General features: G+C 39.4%; 1 non-coding gene across 1 annotated transcript; it reads left to right on the top strand.

Annotated features, from left to right (window-relative positions):
* The first annotated feature begins 5,632 nt into the window (after window positions 1-5,632).
* On the top strand, window positions 5,633-5,736 carry LOC112100540. Its single transcript, XR_002906908.1, has one exon. It is a non-coding gene; the product is annotated as a small nucleolar RNA R71 (small nucleolar RNA).
* The last annotated feature ends 283 nt before the right edge of the window (window positions 5,737-6,019 follow it).

Raw genomic sequence — 6,019 nt, 5'->3', positions numbered from 1 at the left:
CTTCCCTGTTATCAGACACCATTCCTAAAGAACATGGGTTTTTATTGCAACTCATTCTGGCACACTTATGACAAGCAACAGAAATTCTTCGAGCTCGTCGTTTTCTTGCATAATTTCCTTTACCACAACCAGGCATGTATGCAATAAATTTTGGAGGTAACTCACCTGCCGATCGTACTTTAGCTTCGATTAACCAACGGATGTCAGCAGGTATGTTATTCCTCATGAGTAATCGCATGCGTTCGGACCGAGCTTTATAGATCGTAAGGAGGGCATTCTGAGGAAGTGAAGGGAATCGCTTGTGAAGCTTCGCTAGAGTCTCATTTTTGTCCATACTTTCGCCTCAGAATATCAGTTATTATGGGAAACTGAAGTAACCGACTTGATTGTCACGGAGTACTGTTATCCGCCACTTCACCGGGGTAGCAAACTAAAGCACACAAATAGAAAAACAAATTAAAACACACAAAGAAAATTAAAATCGTCCTCTTATTGAATTTACCTCAAGCTCCAACTGGATGTCGTAAACACTTCTCTCAATGTCTCTGAGTTGGCGTTCTAAACCCTCAACATAGGCTACTAACTCTGGTGGTTGTAGAGCCCAAATGCGTTGTGTTTTACAAAATTGAATCTGCCTTTTGAGATGAGTTTTGACACGTTGAAGTGGTTTAAGAATGTTCAGGAGGAACGATCTAAGTATGAGACTCATGATTAAAAATGATAAGAGAAAACTTAATGGTAAAATAAACACACTTATGCAAAAACAATTTCAATTAGCAAAAGAATAATAATAAAAAGAAAGAAAGAAAAATCAAATCAACGAAAAGAAAAAAAATCAATTCAAATTTGGTGGGTCACTCAAATTTATTTCGGTGTCTTCTTCATGTGGTTGGTACTCTAGATATGACTTTAATCTTTGACCATTAACTTTAAACGTGACATCGTTCTTTGGGTCTTTAATTTCAATTGCCCCATGTGGAAAAACAGTATGAACAATAAATGGGCCAGACCAACGAGAGCGTAACTTACCTGGGAATAGGTGCAAGCGAGAATTGAATAAAAGCACTTTCTGACCTGGAGTGAACGATTTTCTCATAGTTTGCTTATCATGGAAGACTTTCATTCGTTGCTTGTAAATCTTGGCATTTTCGTATGCATCATTGCGAATTTCTTCAAGTTCTGCCAGCTGTAATCTTCTTTCTGAGCTGGCTTGCTGCATGTCAAAATTGAATTTCTTGATGGCCCAATACGCACGATGCTCGAGTTCCACAGGTAGGTGGCAAGCTTTTCCATACACTAGCCTGTAGGGTGACATCCCAATCGGGGTCTTGAAAGCCGTTCTATATGCCCATAAGGCATCATCAAGTCTTAATGACCAATCTTTTCTGTCCGGCCTCACCGTCTTTTCTAATATGTGCTTTATTTCTCGATTGGAAATCTCAACTTGGCCACTGGTTTGCGGATGATACGGGGTCGCCACTTTGTGTGTGATTGAATACTTTGTCAAAAGAGCTTTGAATGCTTTGTTACAAAAGTGGGCACCACCATCACTGATTATTGCTCGAGGGAATCCAAAACGTGAAACAATGTTGCTTTTCAAAAATGCTATCACCACCTTGTGATCATTGGTTCTACATGGAATTGCTTCTACCCATTTCGATACGTAGTCAACACCAACCAATATGTATTGATGGCCAAAAGAAGGGGGAAAGGGTCCCATGAAGTCGATACCCCATACGTCAAAAATTTCTACCACTAAAATTGGATTTAATGGCATCATATTCCTTCGTGTAATGCTCCCCATTCGTTGACACCTATCACATGAAGAACAGAAAGTGTAAGCGTCTCGAAATATAGTTGACTAATAGAAACCACATTGTAAAACTTTAGTAGCTGTTTTCTTAGCCCTGAAATGGCCTCCACAAGCTTGTTCATAGTAGAATGAAAGGATATTCTGAATTTCACTTTCTAGGACACATCGCCTAACAATTTGATCTGCACAATACTTGAACAAATAAGGGTCATCCCAAAAGAAATTCTTTATTTCTGTAAAAAAATTAGGCTTGTCTTGCTTGGTCCAATGCTTTGAAAGTTGACCTGTAATAAGATAATTCACGATGTCAGCATACCATGGTAATACTTCCACACTCATCAATTGTTCATCTGGAAACGACTCATTCAATGTTAATGACTCTGTAATTGTGTCAAAATGGAGGTGAGAGAGATGGTCTGCCACAATATTTTCTGTCCCTTTCTTATTTTTGAATTCCAAGTCAAACTCCTGCAAAAGTAACACCCAACGAATTCGTCTGGCTTTTGCATCTTTCTTTGTGAGAAGATATTTAAGAGCAGCATGATCTGTGAATATAATTATTTTACAACCAATGAGATAAGATCGAAATTTCTCTAATGCAAACACTACTGCTAGCATTTCTTTTTCAGTAGTTGAATAGTTCAACTGTGCATCATTTAATGTCATACTAGCATAGTAAATAACATGGGGAATTCGATCAACTCTTTGTCCTAATACTGCTCCTACTGCATAATCAGATGCATCACACATTAGCTCAAATGGTAAGCTCCAGTTTGGGGCCTGAATGATGGGTGATGATGTCAACAACCGTTTTAATTTTTCAAACGCCATAAGACATGAATCATTAAAGATAAAAGGTACATCCTTAGCAAGTAAATTGCATAAGGGTCTAGAAACTTTGCTAAAATCTTTAATGAAACGTCTATAGAAACCAGCATGCCCAAGGAAAGATCTTACTTCTCTGACTGTTTTGGGTGGAGGAAGATTAGAAATGAGATCCACCTTGGCTTTGTCAACCTCAATACCTTTGCTCAAAATGATGTGACCGAGAACAATACCTTGTTTTACCATAAAATGACATTCTCCCAATTTAAGACCAAGTTCTTCTCGATACATCTCTGCAGAACTACTGTTAGATGATGTAAACATTGATCAAACGAGTCACCAAAGACAGAAAAGTCATCCATAAAGACTTCAAGGAATCGTTCAACCATATCAGAAAAAATGCTCAACATGCATCGTTGAAATGTAGTAGGTGCATTACATAATCCAAATGGCATTCTCCTATATGCAAATGTGCCAAAAGGGCAAGTGAAAGTAGTTTTCTCCTGATCTTTTGGTGCTATGAGAATCTGATTATATCCTGAGTAGCCATCTAGAAAGCAATAAAATTCATGGCCTGCTAATCTATCAAGCATTTGATCGATAAATGGTAAAGGAAAATGGTCTTTACGTGTGACAGAATTCAACTTTCTATAATCAATGCAAACACGCCATCCTGTAGTTACTCTAGTGGGTATCAATTCATTATCAGCATTGGTAACTACTGTGACTCCTGACCTTTTGGGGACAACTTGTACAGGACTGACCCATGAACTATCAGAAATTGGGTAAATGATACCTGCGTCTAATAGTTTAAGGACTTCTGTTCTAACAACTTCTTTCATGTTAGGATTTAACCGACGTTGCATCTCCCTAGTAGTTTTAGCATTTTCATCAAGGTGAATGTAATGCATGCAGTCTACTGGGTTTATACCTTTTATGTCTGCTATGGTCCATCCTAATGCCCCTTTGTGCTCTTTTAAAACATCCAACAACTTACCTTTTTGTTCGTCATTGAGGGATGCTGAGATGATTACCGGTAGAGTACTTTCTTCTCCCAAAAATGCATATTCCAATGTGTTGGGTAATGGTTTGAGCTCGAGTTTCGGTGGTGATTCTGATGATGGGATGAGTTTCTTCTCTGATGGTGCTAGTTGTTCAACTCTTGACTTCCATTTATTAGTGTCCATAGATGGTGCTGAGTCAAGCAAGGCGTTGACCTCATCGACCGATCTGTCAATATCAAAATCCAAACCAAAGTGAGTTAAACATGTTTGTAAAGGATCACTAAGGTTTGAAACAAAAGTATCATCAACTAATGCTTCAATTAAATCCACATCAACAATTCCATCATCTGCACTGTGAGGTTGTTTGGCAATGTTGAAAATGTTTAGCTCCATAGTCATGTTACCGAAGGACAACTGCATATTTCCAGTCCTGCATTGAATGTGAGGATCCGCAGTTGCCAAGAAAGGTCGGCCTAGAATAATGGGGATGTGCTTCCTTGAATCCTGTATTGGTTGAGTGTCAATTACAATGAAATCAATAGGAAAATAAAACTTGTCTACCTGGATAAGCATGTCCTCCACAATACCACGAGGTATTTTCGTGGACCGATCTGCAAGCTGTAACACCACTGGAGTTGGGTGTAATTCTCCAAGTCCAAGTTTCACAAACACTGAATAAGGTAACAGATTTACACTAGCTCCTAAATCCAACAAAGCATTCTCAATTGTGTGGTTCCCTATGCTACATGAGATAGTGGGGGAGCCTGGGTCTTTGCATTTTAGAGGAATTTTATGTTGGAGGATAGAACTAACGTTTTCTGTTAAAAATGCCTTCTTTTGAACATGCATGTTTCTCTTTTTAGTACAAAGGTCTTTAAGAAACTTGGCATAAGATGGAACTTGCTTAATAGCATCAAGTAAAGGGATGTTAACACTTACCTGTTTGAAGATTTCAAGAATCTCACCTGTGGATTTTCCCTTCTTGCCTTTAGCTAACCTCTGGGGAAATGGAGCTTTCGGAACATATTCTCGTGGGTTGGTTTCTTCTTTCTCCTCCGGTGGTGAGTCCTCAACACTCACAGGAACAGTTTGATTTTCTTTTGTCACCGGCATCTCCACTTTGTTGTCGACTTCCTTTCTTTTTCGCAAGGTCATTACTGCTTTGACCTCTCCATGTTGCTGTGGTGAACTGGTACTTGCTTCATGCACTCCTTTAGGGTTAGGCACTGGTTGACTTGGAAACTTACCTTTCTCAACGGTCATTGCCAATGTCTGAACTGAAGAAGCAAGTTGTCCCACCATCTTCTCGAGGCTTGAAACTGATTGGGCTTGTGAGTTGAAGCCCGCTCTCAACTCATTTCGTAGTCCATCAATGGTGCGGTTTTGTTGCTCAATCGTGGACTGAGTAAGATTCTTGAGATTCTGGAATGAATCCTCCCATGGTCTGGGTTGAGAGAAATTCTGGTTCTGATTGTATGGTCTAAATGGTGGCTGAGAGGCTTGAGGAATTTGTTGCATTGGTGGAGCTGGAGCTGCTGGTCCATTCTGTTGGAATCCTTGAGACCATGAAAAATTGGGGTGGTCTCTCCATCCAGGGTTATATGTGTTGGAGTATGGGTTGTAATTCGATGGTTTTCTCATTACACCTATGGCATTGGCTTGATCTGAGTATGAGTCATGGTCATGTGGCTCTGTTGATTTAGCAGTCGATAACGATGCTATTTGTCGAGCAAGACCTTCAACCATCTCCTTGACTTCTTTGATTCCCGAAGTTGACTCGCCAATTTGAACCTCATTTACTCCTTTAATTCTTCTAGTATTCCTGAGTGATCGACTCCGTTGTTGGGAATTATCCGCTTGTCGCTGGAAGAATTCCCAAATCTCGGATGCACTTTTTGACATTAGCTCTCCTCCACTTGTTGCCATTAGCCATTCTTGCACATTCGGCAATAATCCCTCCAAAAAGTATTGGCATTGGTGCCATTTCTCGTACCCATGATGTGGACACTTCAAGAGTAGCCCATTGAATCGCTCCCATGTTTCGAAAAATTGCTCGTCCTCTCTCTGGGTAAACTCTGAGATTTCCCTGCGAATAGCATTGGTTTTATGTACTGGGAAATATTTATTCAAAAATTTTGTAACCATTTGTTCCCATGATGCAATGCTATTAGCAGGCAATGTATTAAGCCATGAACGAGCCCTATCCTTTAAAGAAAATGAGAATAGTCTAAGTTTAACATCATCGTCTGAAAAATTTTCATATTTAAAAGTTTGACAAATGGCATGAAAATCATTCAGATGATTATATGGATCCTCATTTTCTAGGCCATAAAATGTGGGGAGACAATTTAGCACACTAGGTTTTAATTCAAAACTC

Source organism: Citrus clementina, unplaced genomic scaffold (genome assembly GCF_000493195.1).
Source record: "Citrus clementina cultivar Clemenules unplaced genomic scaffold, Citrus_clementina_v1.0 scaffold_3, whole genome shotgun sequence".
Taxonomy (NCBI): Eukaryota; Viridiplantae; Streptophyta; class Magnoliopsida; order Sapindales; family Rutaceae; genus Citrus; species Citrus x clementina.
This window is presented reverse-complemented; position numbering and strand designations above follow the sequence as displayed.